Below are 24,359 nucleotides of genomic sequence, written 5' to 3'. Positions count from 1 at the left end.
GAAAAGACTTTTTCTCATGTGGAATGGTTTTGCCCTCCTTTAACAGATGAGGAATTAAGCACACAGGACCTTAATGAATGAATATAGGTGCCAGAATTCATGGGTACTGGGTACTGAAAGTACTATGCATATATAATTTCTTTTTGAAACTCAGTGCAAAGTCCATAGATAAAAAGAAACTATGAATTTTGTCCCAAACCAAACAGTTTGAAAACTGCCTCCTAAATGATTTCATATAGGAATGATTCAAGTGATATACTGATATTAGCAGCTGACCCAGCAGGAGCTAATATATTATTATTGGTGTTTTCCTGGAATTCACATATAAGGTGCTTCTAAATTTTGGTGATTGCTCAGATGAGGCTAGTGAGGATATCCAAAGGAATGCTATGACTGTTGAGAGAGGAAAACGGTAACAGAATTCAAACATGCGTGGGATAAACATAAAGGAATCCTGTTCAGAAGAAATGAATCCTCAGGAGCTTAGCCGAGATTGGGTGGCAGAGCTGGTGGTGGGAGGCGGGGCTGGTGGTTGGGAAGCGGGGATAGTGCTGGGCAGACTTGTACGGTCTGTGCCCTGAAAATGACAGTTACAAATCAAGGTAAGATATACACAAAAAGTAGCACATATGAGTTTGTCTTGTTGGGCAGACTGGATGGACCATGCAGGTCTTTTTCTGCTGTCATCTACTATGAGGCAGATGCACTAAAGCTAAATGAGCCTTTAATGACTCTCCAACGAGGAAAATTTGATCCATTGCATGCATCAAAAGGCTTTTACCGAGGAAGCCAGCAGCTAACGAAAACGGAATGGAGATGAGCAATTAGTGTGAAAACCCCATTGAAACGACATGCACTAACCTTTTCCGATTGCCTTTACGCAGGAAAAAGGCAGGAAATCTAACGAGAGGTCTGGACCTCTCGTTAGGACAGGTCTGTGCCAGGAAAAATCATTAAGTGAAAAAATAAACAAACTTTGAGCCAATCCCAGCGCATTAGCAGAGCTAAAAGCGCTGTGATTGGTCCAAAGGACGTCAGAAAACACATAAAAAAAAAAAAAATAAAAAAAGGATCGTGAGGGGGCAAGGGCGCTCATCAGGAGCGTCCTGTATGGACGGCCTTGCCCCCCCCCCCCGCTGCTCCCCACTTTCCGCCGCCCCCCCCCCAAAAAAAGGCAAAATTTTAGCAGCCCCGGCCCCCCTCCCTTCCTCACTACTCTGTCTCCCCTCAGCTCCGCCTCCCGACATCCTCCGCCCTGTGCCCCGCCCCCTCGGGGTCGTCACCGCCATTCCCCTCCTCCATCGGGCCCCCCTCCCTCTTACCGGGCCCGTGCAGCGCCTCTCTCCTCTGTCCGAAGGCGCTGCACGGGCAAGAAGAAAGCTGATGCCTGCCTTCGCCCAGCTTCGGTCGCGCGTCTCTCTCCTCCTGCGCCCGCCCCTGTCTGACGTCAGTAACCTACGTAGGTTACCGACGTCAGACAGGGGCGGGCCCAGGAGGAGAGAGACGCGCGACAGAAGCTGGGCGAAGGCAGGCATCAGCTTTCTTCTTGCCCGTGCAGCGCCTTCAGACAGAGGACAGAGGCGCTGCACGGGCCCGGTAAGAGGGAGGGGGGCCCGATGGAGGAGGGGAATGGCGGTGACGACCCGAAGAGGGGGCGGGGCACAGGGCGGAGGATGTCGGGAGGCGGAGCTGAGGGGAGACAGAGTAGTGAGGAAGGGAGGGGGGCCGGGGCTGCTAAAGGTACGTTTGCTTTTCTTCTTGCTTTTTAATTTAGAATGCAGGGGGAAGTGGGGCGGGGGGAACGGCGACCACGGGTGGGGGGGGGGGGGCAAGGACGGCCATACAGGACGCTCCTGACCAGCGCCTTTGCCCTCTCCCGACCCTTTTGTTTTTATTTTTGTTTTGATTTGGGAGCCATGTGCTTGTGATTTGACTGTGTTTTGACTGTTTGTGGCATGCGCAGAGCAGCTAACATAACGCTTGACTGCTCTGCGCATGATTTGGGGGCTGATTAACGATGTGTATTGTGATTCTTTGATACATTGTACGTTTCAATACCGATCTCAGCATGTGTGACTTTTTTTTGGTGCATTTTTCGTTATTTTAAAATCATTAGGGACTTTAACGATTTAGATTTTTTTACGTTTCGTTGCTGCATCTGCCCCTATGTTACTACACGTTATCTAAAAGCCAAACATTCTAGGCAAGTTACAACTACTAAGAATATGATTTGGTTAAAATATACAACAATATTAATAACTTAAAACAATACATATAAAGCAGAGTACATAACAGCATATAACTCATCTCAGGACACCAATCAAGTCAATGTCCCACTTTTTCACGTTCTGAGAGACAGACATCATCCAGTTCAAGAAATTCCAGCCTGATCTTCCTGCAGAAAAAGAAATCTCATTTGTGCCTTTAGATCCCAAGAAGAAAGAGCCTGTTACTGAGCTGTGTTTTCTTTTTTCATTTTCAGGATATCTCTTGCCCCTGTCCTCTGTCTCAGACATCCTCTCAATCATTTAAGCACAACAAGAAAAGGAAAATCAAATTAATCTGTACCAAACTGCAAATATTGTCCATAAATAGCAAAGAAACAGCTCTCAAATCACTTATTTTTGAAGTGTTTAATTTCAAAGAAACTCTATGGATGTCATTATTATTCTCAAAATTGCCCAACCCAACATATAACATAAATTACAATAAAATCACAAAATAAAAATCAGATGGTAACATACATGGAAGTCAATCAAATAGAACTCAACTACTCCTCAACAAAACCAAAATTAATAAAACAAAAATATTGTTAAAATCTACCAGCCAGTCATCCCGTCATCTAGCTAAAATTTCTGGAAAATATATATGCTTTCTATTTTTTTTCCAGAAGATTAAATAATCTTCAATGTACTACAAATCTTCAGGAAGTAAGTTGGCAAGATGAAGTCTCATATTACCAAAAGCACTTTTCTGAGTTTCCACCAAGAGGGAGCAGCTAAGAGCTGACATTGTGAAGAGGATAAAGATTTCAAGGGTTTATGCCACTCTATTCTCTTTGACCTAGTGTCCATCTAGCCAGTATCTCCAACAATGGCCAGTCCTAGTCTGAAGTACCTGGTAGAGTCTGAAAAAGTAGCAAGATTCCATGCTACTTAACCCAAGAGATAAGCAGTGGCGTTCCCCAGATCAATATCAATAATGGTTTTTCTTCCAGTAATCTGTCCAAACCTTTTTAAACACAGCTACATTAATTGCTTTTACCACTTGCTCTGGCAATGAGGTCCAGTGCTTAACTATTCATTGAATGAAAAAAAATATTTTCCGTACTTGTTTTAAATGTGCTACAATACGTAACTTTTTGAAAGAGTAAAAATCGATTCGCATGTACCCATTCTATTCCAGTCAGGATTTTATAGCCTTCTATCATATCTCCTCTCTGCTATTACTTCTCCAAGCTGATGAGCCCTAATCTCTTTAGCCCTTCATCACATGAATCATTCCATCCCATTAATCATTTTGGTGCCCTTCTCTGTACCTTTACCAGTTCCACTATATCTTTTTTGAGGTGTGGTGACCAGAATTGCACACAATACTCAAGTTGTGGTCTCACCATGGAGTGATATAGAGGCATTACGATTTTTTTGTTTTATTCTCTATTCCTTTCCTAATTATTCCTAACAATTTGTTTTGCATTATTGGCTGCTGCCACACCCTGAGAGGTGTATTGTCCACAATGCCACCTAAATCCTTTTCCTTGGTGGTGACTCCAAATGTGGAACCTAGCATCATGTAGCTATAATTTGGATTATTCTTCCCAATGTGCATCACGTTGCACTTGTCTACATTAAATTTCATCTGCCATTTGGAAGCCCAGTCTTCCAGCCTTCCAAGGTCCTCCTGCAATTTCTAATAGTCTGCATGCAGTTTAACAGCTTTGAATAGTTTTAAGTCATTTGCAAATTTGATCACCTTACTACTACTACTACTTAACATTTCTATTGGCCTACTAGACACATGCAGCATTGTACACAAAACACTCAAAGGCCAGTCTCTGCTTGATAGAATTTACAATCTATTCAAGACAGACAAACAGGACAATTAAGGGATTAGGGAGTTGTTTATTATGGGAATGATTAAACAAACATGGGTACTAAATAAGTAAATAGGGGGTTAAAAGTTCAAAGCAGCCTCAAAAGGTGGGATTTTAACCAGGATTTGAATAGGGCCAGAGACAGAGCATGATGTACAACTCAGGGTGTCTATTCTAGGCATACACCATAGCAAGATAAAAGTGACAGCATATTTCTACAGAATGGAGTCTGAATTTGGCAGTGGATATGAATAGAGTTCCTGGGAAGTGGTGTAGAGAGAGATAAGAGAGGAGAGATACTGAGGAACTGTACATTGAATGCACCTGTAAGTCAGTAAGAGGAGTTTGACCTATATACTGAAATAGACATTTAGTCCCCTTCATTGGCTTCCTATCTATGTCCTAAAAGGTCAACCTTGGGAGTTACACCTGCTAGCAAGCACATTTAGGCTTTGGTAAACAGCTGCTATTGAGCAGCCCTCCAATGGAGAGATTAAGGGTGTTGTTCCTTTAATTCCCCAGTGGTTTTTATCCTCCCAAAATGCCAAACTGGCAAGGGAAATCAATCACTGTGACAGTCAGGATATTAACTGATTATTATTATAAGGTTGCAAACAAAACTGGTTATGTTGCAATTCTATAGCAAAATTGGTTATTTGAACATAACTAGATATGAGCAGGCTTTGAAAACATCAATATTATATATGTTTGTTTTTTAAAATGGATATTTATGCTGCACATACTTGGTGCATAAATGTCCATTTCTCATGTATTCCAGAACAGACAGTATGTCAGCAGAATCTGTTATATAAGACTGGTGAAACTTGAGACATACCGACCTCCACATCTCAATTCCTATTTCAATGACCTGTCTAAAATGGGACTGAGTATATTAAATACACACCTAACCAAGGCATAGGGAACCAATGAAGATCTCATAATGCATATGTGATGTGATCAGAAAGCTTCACACCCAATAACGATCGAGCTGCCATATTCTGTACATAGGAAGTCCCAGGAATAAAGAATTGCAATAATCAAGTTACATCAGCACTAGAGCGTGAAAAATTGCCACTCACATCTGATTTTGAAAAGTAAGGAACCAAATGATAAAAGGATGCTTTACCATCCATGAGACTTGGCGTCACATTGAAAGAGCAGAATCAATCACCGCACTTAAAATTTTCACTTGCAGTTAAGTGAAGCAAGATTATCATCCAGTTTAACCATTAGAGAGTACTCTATTTGGTAACAGGGTACACATTTACAGCAATAGTGTACACCACTGAAAACATTGCCTTCAAAAGGATTAAAAAGAAATCTGATAAATAACATGGGAAATGATAGGTGTGCCCTCCCAAAAATATTAAAAAAAAATTCTTACCACACAGTTTAACTTTAAAAAAGGAAGCTATGATAAAATGAGAAGAACGGTAAAAAAAAAAATGTAGAGGAGCGACTGAGAGGGTAAGAAACCTACAACAGGCGTGGATGCTGTTCAAAAACACCGTCCTGGAGGCCCAGGCCAACATATTCCACGTATCAGAAAAGGAGGGGTGAAAACCAAACGACAGCCAGCGTGGTTAAAAAGTGAGGTCAAGAAGGCTATTGGAGCTAAAAAGGAATCCTTCAGAAAATGGAAGAAGGAACCAAATGAGGAAAATAAGAAGCGGCATAAGGAATGTCAAGTCAGATGCAAAACGCTGATAAGAAAGGCAAAGAGGGATTTTGAAAGAAAAATAGCGTTAGAGGCGAAAACTGCTAGTAAAATTTTTTTAGATACATTAAAAGCAGGAAACCGGCAAAAGAATCGGTTGGCCCGCTGGATGACTGGGGTGTAAAAGAAATAGCAGAAAAACTAAATGAGTTCTTTCCTTCGGTCTTCTCCGAGGAAGATTTGGGTGGGATACCGGTGCCGGACGGGGTATTCGAAGCTGAAGGTATTACGCCTCCAACTTTCCTTTTTTGGGTACTTGACTGTGGAATGCCTTACCCAAATTAGTTAAATCAACCCAGAACTATCTAAAGTTTAGAAAATTATTCAAGTCCATCCTATTCAAAAAGGTCTACTCTCCAGATGCAACTTAATTCTGATCAATTTCTTTGGTTTCAAAAACTCCAGTGACACTTAAACCTATTTTCTTTACTATTCTGTTGTTTAATATAAAGCCAATCTTTAATTTACTGTTTGTACTGTTTAAATTTACTATTAGTACTGTAGTCCTGATATGCTTTTGTAAGCCACATTGAGCCTACAACCAGTGGGAAAATGTGGGATATAAATACTTTAAATAAATAAAGAATAAAGAAGAGTCGGAAAAACTTATTGAAATATCTGTAAATCTGGAAGACGTAATGGAGCAGTTCTGCAAACTGAAGAGTAGCAAATCTCCTGGACACGATGGTATTCATCCTAGGGTACTGACAGAACTAAAAAATGAGCTGGCAGAGCTACTGTTATTAATTTGTAATTTAAAATCGAGCGTGGTACCGGAAGATTGGAGGGTGGCCAATGTAACGCCGATATTTAAAAAAGGTTCCAGAGGAGTCCCGGGAAATTATAGACTGGTGAGTCTCACGTCGGTGCCGGACAAAATGGTAGAGACTATTATCAAGAACAAAATTACAGAGCACATTCAAAAGCATGGACTAATGGGACAAAGTCAACATGGATTTAGTGAAGGGAAGTCTTGCCTCACCAATCTGCTGCATTTCTTTGAAGGGGTAAACAAACGTGGACAAAGGTGAGCCGGTTGATATTGTGTATCTAGATTTTCAGAAGGCGTTTGATAAGGTCCCTCATGAAAGACTACAGAGGAAATTAGAGGGACATGGGATCGGAGGTAGTGTCTTACTGTGGATTAAAAACTGGTTGAAAGATAGGAAACAGAGAGTAGAATTAAAAGGTCAATATTCGCAATGGAGAAGGGTATTTAGCGGGGTCCCTCAGGGATCGGTGTTGGGACCTCTGCTTTTTAACATATTCATAAATGACCTAGAGATGGGGATAACTAGTGAGGTAATCAAATTTGCCGATGACACAAAGTTATTCAAAGTAGTCAAATTGCGGGAAGATTGTGAAAAACTACAAGAGGACCTTACGAGACTGGGAGACTGGGCATCTAAATGGCAGATGACATTTAATGTGAACAAGTGCAAAGTGATGCATGTGGGAAAGAGGAACCCAAACTATAACTACGTCATGCAAGGTTCAGCTTTGGGAGTCACGGACCGAGAAAGGGATCTAGGTGTCATCATTGATGATACGTTGAAAACTTCTGCTCAATGTGCTGCTGCGGCTAGGAAAGCAAATAGAATGTTGGGTATCATTAGGAAAGGGATTGAAAACAAAAATAAGGATATTATTCTGCCATTGTATCGCTCCATGGTGCGACCACACCTTGAGTATTGTGTTCAATTCTGGTCGCTGCCCCTCAAAAAAGACATAGTGGAATTGGAAAAGGTGCAGAGAAGGGCGACAAAGGTGATATAGGGGATGGGACGACTTCCCTATCAGGATAGGCTGAAGAAGCTGGGGCTCTTCAGCTTGGAGAAAAGGCGGCTGAGGGGAGATAAGATAGGGGTCTATAAGATAATGAGTGGAATGGAACGGGTCGATGTGGAGCGTCTGTTTACGCTTTCCAAAAATACTAGGACAAGGGGGCATGCGATGAAGCTGCAGTGTGGTAAATTTAAAACGAATCGGAGGAAAGTTTTCTTCTCTCAACGCGTAGTTAAACTCTGGAATTCGCTGCCGGAAAAGGTGGTTAAGGCAGTTAACTTAATGAACTTCAAAAAAAGGTTGGACGGCTTCCTGGAGGAAAAAGCCATAGAATGCTATTGAATGGACGAGGGAATAATACAGTATTTCTAGGATGGGTAGGACAAATTGCTTTATCTTTTGGCTGCTGTCTGTGACAGGGTGCTGGGCTCGATGGACCCTTGGTCTGTCCCAGCATGGCGATGCTTATGTACTTAGTTTAGAGCAAAGAGGTAAAATACCACAAAACACATTAATGTGTTTGTGCAATAACCTATTCTCATATATTAATTAGTACAAGGGCCCTTACATTTTTACGATCATTGTTAGGTGTGGTTTGCTATCATGTCTGCTGTAATATGGCAGCTACTACTCTGATCTGCCTGAAATTTGGCACTGAAAGTCTAAAGTACTAGTTACAGTATCTTGCAATTTTGATATGAATCAGTGCAACTTTTCTGTCTATGTCCTGTGTTGACTTCCACTTGTGTTGAGGAAGGGAAATGACCATCCTGCTTATAATTGAAATAGAAAAACGCCTATATTGTGACCCAAATCGGGAGATAGACGTTTATCTCACAAAAACGAATAAAGCGGTATAATCGAAAGCCGAATTTGGACGTTTTCAACTGCACTCCGTCGCGGATGCGGACAAAGTTGATGGGGGCGTGTCGAAGGCGTGGTGAAGCTGGAACTGGGGCGTGGTTATCGGCCGATCAGAGATGGGCGCCTTTCGCCGATAATGGAAAAAAATATGCGTTTGTAGCGAGAATTTAGGGCACTTTTCCTGGACCCTGTTTTTCCATGAATAAGGCCCCAATAAGTGCCCTAAATGACCAAATGACCACTGGAGGGAGTCGGGGATGACCTCCCCTGACTCCCCCAGTGGTCACAAACCCCCTCCCACCACAAAATATGCCGTTTCACAACTTTTTATTTTCACCCTCAAATGTCATACCCAGGTCCCTGGAGCAGTTATTAGGGGGTGCAGTGGACTTCAGGCAGGTGGACCCAGGCCCATCCCCCCCCCACCTGTTACACTTGTGCTGGTAAATGGGAGCCCTCCAAACCGCCCCCCAAACCCACTGTACCCACATGTAGGTGCCCCCCTTCACCCCTTAGGGCTATAGTAATGGTGTAGACTTGTGGGCAGTGGGTTTTGAGGGGGATTTGGGGGGCTCAACACACAAGGGAAGGGTGCTATGCACCTGGGAGCTCTTTTACCTTTTTTTTTGTTTTTGTAGAAGTGCCCCCTAGGGTGCCCGGTTGGTGTCCTGGCATGTGAGGGGGACCAGTGCACTACGAATCCTGGCCCCTCCCACGAATAAATGTCTTGGAGTTATTCGTTTTTGAGCTGGGCGCTTTCATTTTCCGTTATCGCTGATAAACAAAAACGCCCACCTCACAAATTATCGAATAAAACATGGACGTCTATTTTTTGTGAAAATACAGTTCGGTCCGCCCCTTCACGGACCCGCTCTCGGAGATAAACGCCCATGGAGATAGACGTTTCCATTCGATTATGCCCCTTTATGTGTGTCATACTTTAAGTATGTTCTTTTTAGTGTATTGTATTTGTTTATAGAATTATTTTTAACATATATCTATATAGCTTTTATTTATTTATTCAGTAAATTTTTATTCTGCTTAAACACTAGGTGGATTATAATAAAAATATCCATAAAGATTTCCAATAAACATAAACAACTGTGTTAAAAAAAACTATACAAAGATTGTTTTCTGTCAAAACTTGACTAATTTCAATAAAATTTGGGATACATCATCCTGAATAAATTTGTATTAAGCCTACACTCACACCAGCCACCTCACCTAAATTACATCATCACCACCTAGCAATTATTGTCATGATACTTACACACACCATTTTGCTTTAAACATAAGCAGTTACCATGGTTTTCAGTAAGGAGAATCTGATTATTAAGAATTTGTATCTGGAGAAAGTTATGATACAAGAGGTTCCTGAAAATAGGTGATGAAATTAAAAGAAATGGGCTTAACTGATCACCAGTCAGGAAGTGGTAGGGTCTGATCAGTTTGCATTGAAGAAAACATCTTGAGAGTTGAGGAATCAGGTAGTGAAGTGACGCCATTTAGGTGAGATGGCCGGCATGAGTGTAGGCTTATTGCAAATTTATTCAGGATGATATATCCCAAAATTTATTGTAATTGGTCACATTTTAACAGAAAACAAGCTTTGTATAGTTTTTTATAATCTATACATACATATCTATCTATCTATCTATCTATCTATCTATCTATCTATCTATCTATCTATCACTTGTAGCCCTTAAATCTGAAAATAAATACACGCCATGGACAGAATTAACCATGGATATACTGGCCACAGGAGCTTATGTGAGTCCAGTCGATATTCAGTTGGGACCTTCATAAGACACTTATGCGAACCCTGGCTGAATACTGGCTGGGACCTATATAGGTTGAAGCAGATGCCTTCACCACCTCTGATTCCCCCTCCTTCATGAACCTGATCCCCTTCCTGCCCCCCTATACTCCCTTCATCTTAGTAAACCCCCTCCCCAGGCCTGTATTTTATATTCCAGGTGGTCTAGGAGGTCCTACGGACAGGAGAGATGACCACTCACTTCTGCCTGTCATGGCTGCAGTTACAAAATGGCTGCTGCGACCTGTAGCAACAACCACACCGTATTGAGTACAGTGAGACTGCCGCTATGGGGGAGCTCAATTGGGGCCTTCAATCATTGGAGTTGGGAGAGAGGGGATCAGGATCGTGGGGGAGAGAGGGAGATGCAATAGAAACCCTTTGGCCGCTATCCGGATGTTAACTGGATACTGGCCATATTCAGACCTATGCCCAGTTAGCCCGGCAGCTAAAGTTAGGAAGGCTTTTTTACTGTCCTAACCTTAGCTGCTTAATTGGCCAATTAGTGTTCTGAATATTGCTGCTAACTGGTTAAGTACCAGTTCCGCTCAGGTTTCACCTAGAAGATTTCCAGCTTCAAGTTTACTTTCTTTGAAGGCACACCAAGGTGTTGTGCTGGATGCAGAATAAATAATCTGTAGGTCTGCTAAACTAACTTCTAGATGTTACAGTACAAGAAAAGGTTATTTATCAAAAATAAATGCACTTGTAGTAGCAATAAGCAAAATTATTAATTATGAATGAATAATGAGACTTTGCTTATCATTAAAATCCTCAAAGACTTTGTATAATATTCATGTATTCATTTATTGATTTTTACACTAATTAAATTTCCTTGCAGCATGCTTTTGCTTTATAAAGTTGTCATTTTCTGTTACGAAAATGGTTACCTTCTTGTAATAAGAAAAACAAGATTAATTAGAACAGTAAGCAAGGCCTCAGAAGTGGGAAGTTAACTACCACCTGAGGAAAAATAAAGAATACAATTAATGAAAAATGATGTTTAAATGTATGACTGCTAGAATGAAATGTGATGATATTAGGATAGGAAGGAAAAGGAAAAGGAGGGAGGACCTGCTATGACATGGGGGGGGGGGGGGCAGAAGGGCGATCAGAACTTATCAAAGGGGGCAAGAGGAGGGATCAGAACTTTGCAGTGTGAGGAGGGGGTCAGAGTATTACAGGGGGTGGTGGGGGAGCTGAGAGGTGAGATTGGAGCTAAATACCAACGTCCATCTTTTTGGATGTAGACATCCCTTTCCCTTCTGAAATTGGAGTTTGATGCCCATATTTTTGCTCCTCCCAGCTTTATAAAATCAGGATTTTGGTATCCATGCAATATGGATGTCTAAATGCCGGTTTTCAAATGTCCAAAATACAAACAGAGCTTCAAAAATAAGGGCCTTAACCTCCCTGAGGACTACTTGTATCCCTTTGGTCGTCCAGCAGTCCAACCAGCTCCGTCACAGGACATTTGGTTCAGATGTACTTGAAAAAGTTTTAGTATTAGTTCTTCCCTCCATGGCATGGTTGTTTTCAAATGATATATTGGCCTGCCTTATTACTTTTTACATCTAACTTGCCAGTCCTTATGCTTATCCCTGTTTTCTTCATTTCGAGTAGAGAGGTGTGGTAGCCGTGTTAGTCCACTCTTAAAGGTTTTCAATAGAAATCAAACAAAATAAAACATGGAAAAGAAAATAAGATGATACCTTTTTTATTGGACATAACTTTCTTAATTACCTTTCGAAGGTTGCCCTTCTTTGTCAGATCTGAAATAAGCAAATTTGGTAGCAGATAGTATATATAAGAGAAACATCAAAGCATTACTTTGACAGTCTGACAGAGTGGGAGAGTGGGGGTATGCATGGAGACATCAAAGCATTTCATTGATATTCTAACAGGATGGGTGTTGGTAGGTGAGAGGAGGGTAATAAACAGAGAAATAAACAGAGAAATACAACTTTATGGTTTATAATCTGAAAGATGCTCTTCATTCTCACTTAATTCCTTCATATAGGGGGTCTCAGTGGTGACATTGTTCACAACTTTACTGTTTGGACTGAATTGGTAATACCATTCTGCCAGTTCCTAACTTTCTTTCCTAAGTTCCTCTTTCACAGTTCTGGAATCCTCAGACATAATCTGCCGGATTCTATATATCACACCTAGCGTACTGTGCCTAAATCAAAGCGTATTCGATAACAATGTGCATAACTTAATTGGCTTAACAAGCTAATCAGCATTGTTAACAGCACTTAACAAGCAATAATGAGCACTAATTGGAATAATAATAATTTATATGCAGAACTCACTAAGCATATGCTGTAATAAACTGGGCCTAAATTTTAAAGCGTGCAGTTCAAAAGGGGCATGGCTATGTGCAGGAAAATGGGCATTTTGTGGGCGATCCCAAATTTAGGCATGTTGTTACAGAATATTGCCCAGTCCACCAATCTACGCACAGGGATTTACGCCACGTTTTCATTGGTGTAAATGGATGCATGTAGTTTTAGGCACTGGGGTATCAACTATGCGTATTCTATGTAATGCACCTATATCTTACAGAATATGCTTAGGCAAAAATGAATTGTGCGCGGATTTTCCAGGCACCATATATAGAATCTTCTCCAATATGGGTGGAAAAAAATAAAAATCTTCAATTTCTGCTGCTTGTCTCTCTTTCCTCTTCATCAGAAATAGAGAAAAGTAGCTTTTTCAACTCTTTACCCTCTTCTAGGTAGACAAGATAGGCTCCAGTCAGGTGCTCTTTAGAATTGCTTTCATACTGTAAAAAATCCCGCTGAAAATTTCCACCCTTGCTGCAGTTACCCCTATCCAAAAAGGGTCAGGTTAAGTTGGGTGAAGAAAAACCCTATGTAGACTTTCCACAATTACATTAGTAACTGCTCAAAATGAAGTGCACTTATATGCGAGTGCTAAGCACGGGCTGTGGACCCTCCTGGCCAGAAAAAGGAAATATATCTGCAGTGTATCTGTGGGGCTGAAAGCCCCACATTCAGATTACAAATTGTCCCTCTATGCTAAAATTACCAATATATAATTCTTTGGCAAAAACAGAGCAGGGACCCTGTTCTATTGGACACAATAGAGTTCATTGTGTTACTGACCAAGAACGGCAGGCATATTTATTTTAAAACCACGAAGAAATGGAATCTGAGGTGCTTTCAGTGTTAATTAACTGAGGTGCATGAGTAAAAATCAATTTTCTGCACCCTACCAGCTGAAACGAGTGAGTGACAAGGCATTAGCCTGGATAATACTACAGCTTCCTCTTATCTGCCTTAAAGCACTAGTGACTTATTAATCCGCTTACATCAGTTAACAATTTGATTCTCAACATTCAAAAGCATGATTCCCAAAAGGAATTAAGAGTTGTTCTATGAAACAGAGCTACTGTACCTTTGAAAGCAAGAGACATGCTATGCAAGCTGACATACATTTTAAACATAGTAATGACACGGAACAGTAGATGAAAACATTTTTTCTTATTTGCTGTTTGTAGCATATTGATACCATATCTATAGAATCTTTGTTGACTCAGAGAAGAGGATTTTTAAATGCACTGAAGTAAGAATGAAGAATTTGTTTAATTGAAGCTTGTTGATAATAGAATATGCTACACTGGAAGGTATTGTATATAAGGATATTTAGAATGATTTACTTAGGGGCACTTTTATTAAGCCACATAAGTGCCTACATGCGCCCAGCGTACACTAATTCCAAGTTACCGCCTTGCTACCATGTGGCCCTTGTGGTAATTTCATTTTTGGCGCGTGTCCGCTACATGCGCCCATAAAATATTTTTTCTATTCTGTCACGTGTCAGCTATGTGTGCCAAGTGGCATTTCGTGCAAGTAGGTCATTACTGCCCAGTTACCATGTGAGTCTTTACTGCTATGTCAATGGCTGGTGGTAAGGTCTCAGACCCAAAATGGATGCACGGCAATTTTCATTTTGCCGCATGTCCATTTTTGGCAAAAACATTTAACAGGCCTTTTTTACAGGTGCACTGAAAAATGATTCTGCATGTGCCCATAACCCGCACCTACACTACCGCAGGCCATTTTTCAGTGCACCTTAGTAAAAGGACCCCTTAGAATCTTACAGCAATCAGAGGGCTTATATCTTGATTAAACCTGAAGGAAAAATGCCTTTTTATTAAATTAGGGTTCTGAAGAAAACCTATTAAACATGTTTTTCTAAGAAGGGACTTACTTTCATTCAACTTTCCCAATTAATTATAGTAGAAGATCTGGCAAGACTTAATTATATTCTCATTTTATGAGGAGCTAAATACCTTGTTGTAGAAGGCCTCTGTTTTGTGTGTATTTAGAAGCGATAGCTATTCCTCAATAATAGAGGTTTTGCCTTTTTTTTTCTTTCTTAGTAAAATAAGATGAGTACGGGTACATGTCATGAAGATTCATTGTGGATATCCTTTAAAAGAAACAGACTAGTTTGCAGTCTTCAAAGAAAAACAGATTACTGCCCTTAGTAAAAGACTTTTTTTTAGTCTCTGACAATTGCAGGCAATAAGATCTTCACTAATGAAGGAAGACTTTAGCGTCGTTTCTCAAGCTGTATTGCTTCCACAATTAGATTATTGTTCAAGCCTCTCAGGACTTGTTTGACTACAAAGCCTTGATATCTTGAAAGTATAACCTTGGCACACCAGTCACACCTGAAGTCTCTTTTATTGAATAAATCACAGGTAATTTACTCACAGTCAGATGTTCAGAAGTGCCGCCCCAGGGCACAGAGACTCCATAATTCTGAGAGCTGTTTCAGTGGTTGGAGGTGGAGATCTGAAGAGAGGTAGCTTTACTGCAGGGGAGAAGTAGTTGTGCAGATAGAAGTGGTTCAAAGCTGGGTGACTGGAATGTGCAATATCTCATTAGGGAGGAGATCTTTTCAAGGTAAAAAACCAAGTTCAGTGCAGGGAGTTTCAGCAGGACAGTGCTGTCTGAAGCAAGATGGTGAGTGCCTCATGTCTGTAGCAAGATGGTGAATGCCTCATGGCTGAAGGGACAAGGAGCTCAAGAAGCCTCACACAGGCTCAGGGAGGAGGAGGTAAGGACCAATAGGGCCAGAGCCTGCCACCAGATGGCAAGGGAGGTGCTAGAGGATGGCCCCTCGATTGGAGGGAAAGGTCATACCTGGCTGACCTCTCAGGACAGAGATAGTAAGAATGACTAGAAAATTATAGCAGGTAGACAAAGGAGCAAAGCTTGGCTGAGAGAGAGAGAGAGAGAGGAGGTCTGGGCAGCCGCACAACCAATGGTAACAGTTCTTATACAGACAGGCAAGTGTGGCTGCATTTACCTGCGAACTACATTACACACAATGAATTGCTCACGCATCTTTGCAGTGAGAACTGCAGCCATGAAAGTCCTCAGAAATGAGAATAACAGTAAAGGCATTACACACATTTTAGGATCACATTATAAACTAGTGCGAGGCTGTCAGAGGACAGAACAATTATTGTAATTCACTTTACTCCCATATTTCGATTAGACAGTTGAAACATCTTCAATTGATGCAAAATACAGCCATAAGACTAATTAGTGGCATTGGGTGCAATCTTGTAGCTGGAAAGTGATTATTCTTGGTGCTATGCTTTTTGAGGTGTCACTGAAGGATTTAGCAAAGCTAACTTTCCAGCTACAAGATTGCAAAACTAAAAATATATCCACTCATACATTGTTAGTTATGCCACCCATTTTCGAAATTTGGGAGGTTCTTAAGTCATCGGCAAAATTTTACAGCCCTGCATATATATAGAAATCTATGCAAACATATATAGAAATCTAAAGTTTTCTGTATATGTTTCTTCCGGCACCTTTTTCACAACACTATTCCTTTTTATAATGAACATAATCGTTTAGATACATGCTATTTTACTAAAATACTCTTTACACCACTCTTGAAATTTAGTAGATTTGATCTCACACATGTCATTGATGAAGTCTTTTCACTTTCACTTTGGATAATTTAAAAAGGGCCTCAACACGCATGCATAGCTTGCTAAAGCAGTTGTAATGTTTTCATGGTATCAAAGGGATCCAGGCAGAGACAAGTGGGTAATCAGCACTGGTAAAGTTTGATGTTTCACACCAGCTGGTTTTAGTTGCTCCTGACGCAGCCTGTATTGCTGGCGAAACATGGCCATGTTGGGCACTGGATTGTAAACCCTGGGAGCTTTGAAACACCAATAAAGAAACTATTTTTCTTCATACGGTCTGCTTCTTTATCATTTTGTGTTGATGACACTAGTGATGTTGATGTATTTCACCATGGCTAATTTGGAACTTTGTGCCTGGCCATTAATGCCATAAATAGAATTTCAGCAATTAAGCAGACATGCTAAGAGGTGGCCTGAGTACGTGGGAAAATCATGTACTAAAAGTAGTGCAGGCCACTATTTAGCACATCTTTGTAAAAGGATCCCAATATGAGCTATTAGATTATATATAATTGGCCTTTATGTACTTGTTTATTTAATGAGTTATAACTTTGTGTAATTTATTTATTTACCGCCTTTTTGAAGGAATTCACTCAAGGCAGTGTAAAGTAAGAATAAGTCAAACATAAGCAATAGATAATTACAGCAGTAAAAATATTCAAAGAACAATACAAAGTATGGTATAGAAGGGCATAATCGAACGCGAACGCCCATCTCTATGGGCGTCTATGTCCGATAATGGGTACGTGAAGGGTCGGGACAAACCGTATTATCGAAAAAAATGGGCGTCCATCTTTTTTTTTGATAATATGGTTTGTGCTGGGCAAATGCATCGGATTTGTGCGGATTTGAGCTGGGCGGTATTGTTTTTCAGCGATAATGGAAACCGAAGGCGCCCAGCTCAAAAACGAATAAATCCAAGGCATTTGGTCATGGGAGGGGCCAGGATTCGTAGTGCACTGGTCCCCCTCACATGCCAGGACACCAACCGGGCACCCTAGGGGGCACTTGTAACAATTAAAAAAAATAGTAAAATACCTCCCAAGTTCATAGCTCCCTTCCTTTGGGTGCTGAGCCCCTCAAATCCCCCCCCAAAACCCACTGCCCACAACTCTACACCATTAACATAGCCCTTATGGCTGAAGGGGGGGCACCTAGATGTGGGTACAGTGGGTTTTGGGGGCGGTTTGGAGGGCTCCCATTTACCACCACAAGTGTAACAGGTAGGGGGGATGGGCCTAGGTCCACCTGGCTGACGTCCACTGCACCCACTAACAACTGCTCCTGGGACCTGCATACTGCTGTGATGGAGCTGGGTATGGCATTTGAGGCTGGCATATAGGCTGGAAAAAAAAGTTGTTAAAGTTGTTTTTTTTTTGTGGGAGGGGGTTAGTGACCACTGGGGGAGTCAGGGGAGGTCATCCCCGATTCCCTCCGGTGGTCATCTGGTCATTTAGGGCACTTTTTTGGGACTTGTTCGTGAAAAAAAAGGGTCCAAAAAAGTGACCCAAATTCACGCTAAAAAGCCTTTTTTTTCAATTATCGGCCGAGGGCGCCCATCTCTCCTTGGCCGATAAATGCCGTAGTCCCGCCTTCACCATGCCTCCAACACCCCCCGTCAACTTTGCCCATTTCCGCGACAGATTGCAGTTGAAGACACCCAAAATCGGCTTTCGATTATACCGATTTGGGCGCCTTTGCGAGATGGGCACCCATCTCCCGATTTGGGTCGAAATATGGGCGCCCATCACTTTCGAAAATAAGGTCAATAGTATGCTACATTACAATGTCAATGCGTAGTAAAACATTTTCATAGACAGCCTAGAGTACAAGTAAATATGGAATATATAGATAGATAAGATAGAGTAACAGGAGTAAGAAAATAAGGGGATTAATTTAAAGGAAGTTTCAAATGAGGTCAGAAATGTGCTTGAATATTACCTTAGCTAGGGTAGGAGTGGGTAAACATGTCCTGCTATAGTTTGTTCAGCCAATGTCATTTACTTCTTCCCTTAAAGGCCTGGTCAAAGAGCCAAGCTTTCACCTGCTTCCTGAAATATAGATAGACTTGTGTTAAGGAAAGCCTTTCAGGGAGTGCATTCCAGAATGTGGGGGCTACTCCTTGGAAGGACCTTAGTGATCTTGGAGGTTTGTAGAGGGAGATCCTGATCTTCAAGTACTCTGGGCCATTTCCTTTAAGGACTTGAAGGTCTAACATAGAGTTTTAAATTTGGCCCTATATTGTACTGGTAGCCAGTGAGATTTTTGTAAAAATGGTGTGATGTGGTCATGTCACTTACAGCCTTCTATTAGTCTAGCTGCAGCATTCTGAATCAATTGGAGCTGGAGCAGACCCTTTATAAGACCAGTACAGAGTGCATTACCGTAATCCAGTAATCCAACGTTATCAGGGCATGCACAACTGTGATAAGATTTTCCTTCTCGATGTAAGGAGAGAGGCAGCGTAGTTGTCACAAATAGTAGAAGTAGCTCCTGAAGGTTGCATGGATTTGGGGAATCAGAGTAAGTGTTGAATCTGTATTCCAAGGTTCCTGACTTGTGATTTAAGGGGAAGTTCATATTTCACAAAAGAGATTTTGATGTCAGGTATGTGCCCACTTATGTTAGGGACCCATATAAGCTCAGTTTTACTTGGGTTTAGGCAAAGTTTGTTGTTTTTAGCCCATTCTTGAATTGATGGTAGACAGGTAATCAGTTTATTTAGAGCTGTGGGTAAGTCAGGTTCAATGGGTATGAGTAGCTGCACGTCATCCGTACAGATGTAGAACTGAGTGTCCATTGACCGAATCAGCTTGGCTAGTGGCTTGAGATAGATATTGAACAGAATAGGTGACAATATCGATCTTTGCGGTAACCCACAGGTCAGTGCAAATGGTGGCGATGAGGTATTGCTGAACACTATGGACTGTTGCCTGTTTGATAGATAGGATCTGAACCAGGGAAGTACTGTTCCATTGATACCTGTTTCTGCCAGTCGTGCTAGCTTAATATCATGATCCACAGTGTCAAAAGCTGCAGAGAAATCTAGTAGTGCTAACACCGAGGCAAATCCCCTGTCTCGGTTTCTGTGAAGATCATCTAATAAGGATTCAAAGACTGTTTCTGTTCCATAACTGGGTCTGAATCCAGATTGACATGAATCTAGGCAGTTTCTTTCTGTTCATTATGACATAATAATATCTATGTGTTTGTTAAAGGTTTTTTGAAAGTTGTCTTTTTTTCTTTGAGGGTTGTCTTTTTTCTTTTGGAAAATATTCAATACTCGATGAAATAATTTATTTGTTTATTTGTTCATTATGATTCAAATCTACATCTTATATTTTTTTGTTTGTTAATATATTCTGCTTTTGATTTGAAAGTGTGCAACGGTTGTTTGTCTTTGAAGAAATAACAAAAAGAACTGTGTCTTTTCTCTCTATATACACAGTAATCTATGTATATTTATATTTTGTATGTTTTTAATTTATTTTATATGTATTTGATAGACCCCTGAAGCAGGCATCTACTGAAACATGGCCCGTTTTGGGTCCTATATGAATAAACACTTTCTGACACACCCAATATAGAAGGCTTCTTGTGTTTGTTGCTTCTCTTCACCTTGTGTGTTTTGGATTCCCTCTGTTGTGACGGTTTTTATTTCAACTTGACACTTTTTATATTTCTCATTCCCTCTTCCTCCTTCCCTGAAGAATAGCAAAAACATGCAGCATCTAACACTGGATATCCTCATTAGGCACTGCTTTCCCAGATGATTTGTCAATCTGCACCCTAGAATTTTGAAGTCCACTCCTATAAATTGACTATAAGTGATGCACTGGACAAATCAGCCCCACTCAAGACATATATAGGGCAATTCTATAAGCTCTATAGATCTATCTGCCACTTATGTATGCCAAAGGCACCTTTAGCTGGTGTTTTTGTGCAAAAGTGCAATAGGTGCTATTCTATAAAGTAGCCCCTAAGTGCTATAGCGCATAACTCCAAGGTTGGTATAAAAATGGGAGGAGCATGGGTGGATCATGGGCATGGTGCCAAGTAAGGCACATAACTTATAGAGTACCATCAGTTACATGCATCACTGAGCACACTTAGGCATGACCATTTACACCTGCCATTAGCACTGCATAAAGTGGCATGCCAAAGTTTTGGCATGCCAATGTGGGTTTGCACTAATATGTTCTCAGCAGCCCAACAGCATCATCCCTTTCTATTTGTAGAACCTTTCAACATGCAGCCATATACTTTCAAGACTTAATTTATCTCCTTAATGGATTTCTTATGAAAGGTGTCCAGATATATGGTTTGGATCATTGCTGTTGTTAAATTTCCATTACATTGCCATGGAAATTGCTATGGAAACACTTCAAATGATGGCTGCATATGCAGTATGCTAGATAATAATTACTACAATGGTAGTAATGTGCTGATAGAAAGCTGTATGTTAGGCTGTCTTATTCAGAATTTTAAATTCAACTTTATAGGACTTCCACAAAATAGTACTGTAGAAAAGAATGTAAAGGGGCTCATTTTCAAAACAGAAAAGCATCCAAAAGGCTGTACAAAGTGGATGATGGATGTTTTTTTGTATGCCAAAATGTCCAAATCACTATTTTGAAGCCCATTTTAAAGATGCTTTTCAATGCATGCAAATCAAAAGGGGCGTGTCAGGAGTGTGTTGGGGGAGGGATTGGGGCATTCCCAGAACTTGGGAGTTTTTTTGCCATAATGGAACAAAGCAAAAACATCCAGGGCTAGACCTGGTTCAGTCATGACTAAGTCACAAAAAGGTGCCCTAAATGACCAGATGACAACTGAAGGATAAAGGCATGACCCCCCCTCCCTTAATACCCCAATGGTCCAACCCCCACAAAGATGTGAAAGAAATAGTATATTCCATCCTCTATGACTGCTTCAGATGTTATAGCCAGTCTTATTAGAGCAGAAAGCAGGTCAACAAACATTCGTTCTAATTCAACTGTGTAAAAAAGAACTGGGTATTTGCACCAAGCCCTTTCTTTTCTATGTAAAAGTCGTTATCAATTCACTAGAAAACCCTGGTGCAACAGAATGTAGTGTAGTGGTCAGTCCAGTACACTGTAGAGAAGGGGAACCAGGCTCATATCCCACTCTGTTACACTTGTGGTGGAAAGTGCAAGTCCTCTAAAACCCACCAAAAACCTACTGTACCCACACATATGTGCAGTGCGTTTTTTCTAGCAAAAAAGGTGTCGGTACTCAAATGCTAGGCCACCCTTCAGGGGTGGGGTGATCACTGAGGGACTCATCCCACAATAGCCAGGCCCCCTGCAACCAGTCACAGAATCTACGATAAGGCAAAATTGGTGTGTAGAGCCTGAGCTCTTTCATTAAAAGCTGAGATCCATGGGTCAATTTTAGCAGACAATGGAAAAGGTGCCGATACTCAGTACCCCCAAGTACCCCCTCAAAAAAGCCCTGCATATGTGACACCTGCAAATATAAGGTCTGTTGTACTGGTGTACTGTTGGGTATGAGGTTTTGGTGAGTTTTGCAGGGCCCACCATTTGATATAAGGGGGTAATGGTGAGATGTGTACCTGGTACCTTTTATGTGAAGTCCACTGCAGTGCCTCCTAAGATGCCCCACTGCTCTGCTGGGATGTTTGTATGGTCAATTTACTGCCCCCCCCCCCCCCATATGTCCCAGTGGCTTAGCTTTGTGCGTTTTTCCCTCGGACATTTTTTTTTTTTTAAATGGTTGCAAAAGAAAAATGCAATGAGCCAGTGGTGTTCCTAGGGGGGGGGGGGGCGGTGGGTACGGTCCACCCCGGGTGCCCGCCGCTGGGGGGGGGGGGGGTGCCGCGCGCACCTGCCCTTCATTCGTTCCATGCTCCCTCTGCCCCGGAACAGGTTACTGTTGCGGGGCAGAGGGAGCATGGAATGAACGAAGGACAGGCGCGCGCGGCACCCCTCTAGCGGCGTGCACCCGGGGGGGTTCTTTCACGGGGGGGATGTCCTTTCGCAGGGAGGGGGTCGCACTGCATCTGGGGGGGCGGGGCGCATCGGCGATCCGCCCCGGGTGTCAGCCCCCCTAGGAACGCCACTGCAATGAGCACAAATCATTTAGGAAATGGCTGTTTTCAAAGCAAAAGGATTGATGTTTTTCTAGTTCGAAAATGGCCATGTTTGCCACATGATTTAAACTGGATTTCGATGTCATAGCAAAAATTCTCCTCAAAATATTATTTTTCAAAGAACTAGGTCAAATCAATGGAGGAGACTCTAAGGAAAAAATTAGAAAGAACCTAATTGATCTTATGAATGATTCTTCTATAATTCTAAAGAAATGAATAGAAGTGAAAGATTAACTCTAACCACCAGGAAAGACTGTGCAGAGAAAACCAGGAAAGACTGTGCAGAGAAAACCATTAGTATAGATTACTACCTTCAAAACCTCACTATTGATACTACAAAGTAAAGAATTAGCATACAGGAAGTACTTACTTTTTATATTTAGCTAACATGCACAAGAATCAGGTTAAGGCACTTGAGTGGTGAATTTGAGCCAGATTAACACTATATTGGACCCTAGGCAAACAAACATTTGTGAACTTCTACCATGGATATCTATTTACTTCTTTTGTCAACCCCTATCCATAAAGTCTTATACATTAATTCCCTGCTCCCTGCATCTTTGACCATGGCTTGTAGGGCCACAGCCTGATCAATCTTTTTATGTGCATATGAGGCCAGAACCAAACCTTCATGAATCCTGCTGTACAAGGCCGGTCTTAGCAATTGCTGGGCCCTGTGCAGACCAGTTCAGTGGGCCCCCTCTGCCTGTGCCCATCCACCCGCGCCCACCACAATAAGCCACCTCAACCCATACCTTGATATGCATCCACCATGTTTCAGCAGAGAGTGGCAGACAGCGGCAAGTTTCATATGCCTTCAGTTGTCAAACCCAGAGCCTCCTCACTGCTACATCCCGCCCTTGCAGAATCAGGAAGTGACATCAAAAGGGGGCGTGACATAGCAGAGAGGAGGCTCTGGGCTTGGCAACTGACAGGATATGAAAATCGCTGCCGCTGCCTGATGCTCTCTACTGAAATGTGGATGCACATTAAGTTATGGAGCAGGGAGGTGTTCTGAGACAGGAGGACAGACGTGCCAGAGATGTGGGGCCCCTAGGAGCGCGAGGCCCTGTGAGACCGCCCCTAACGCCCCTTCCTAAGACCGGCCCTGCTGCTGTAAAGCATTCTAGATTTGACACTATAGCCAAAGCCATGCTGCCAGAGTGTGAAGAGTGAATATAAACATTGTTCTTTGCTTCCTACTATGTATGTGCTGTGATTATGGTGCTGAGGATTTTTGTCAGAATCAAATTTAGCTATGCAGGCCTTGAAGATGTACCAATGTTGCCACCATCTTCAGCCTTCTTGGAACCACTGCATTCTTAGTATGTCTTCCGTCTCTCATTGCTGAGGACATTACATGTGGTAGCAAATGTCTGTGGACTTTGTCAATATCAGAGAGCTCTGATCACTTCAGTGCTCAGAGATTTGTACACAGCACTGATAATCGAGTCAGATAAACTCAGTGCTGATGAGTCCGAGAAACTGAAATAAACACACGTAAAGTTGTTGCAGTTTCTGACAGCTGCTTTTCTCAGCTTACAATAGCCCCTTTTTCCATCATCCCTCTTCCATTCCTACCTCTTCTGATCGTACCCCCTCTTCCAGGACACTCACTGGCCTCTCTTCAAGGACGGCTCAGTGCCTTTTGCTGAGTTCAGTTCCCCTCCTCAACTCATGAAGATGCTTTACTTGCACAACACAGGAACTTCCCCCTCCCTTCCTATGACAAAATCTAACTTCCAGTGCTCTGTTCTCTTAGCGGGATCCTACCCACAGTCTCTGTAACTAGAATTGCTTTCCAGTGCTCCCACCATCAGTGCATTCCCACTGGCTGGCTCTTATTTACAGACTGTGTTAATGACACTGTAAGCATTTAGGACCAGCTCAATCACACATTGTGATGGATTGGATAGCTACAGATAGAAGGTTTAAACTCCCCAAAATGCCCAGGCACATTAGTCA

Source organism: Microcaecilia unicolor, chromosome 5, assembly GCF_901765095.1.
Source record: "Microcaecilia unicolor chromosome 5, aMicUni1.1, whole genome shotgun sequence".
NCBI classification, from domain to species: domain Eukaryota; kingdom Metazoa; phylum Chordata; class Amphibia; order Gymnophiona; family Siphonopidae; genus Microcaecilia; species Microcaecilia unicolor.
The sequence above is the reverse complement of the archived record's forward strand: the minus strand, read 5'-3'. Positions refer to the sequence as shown.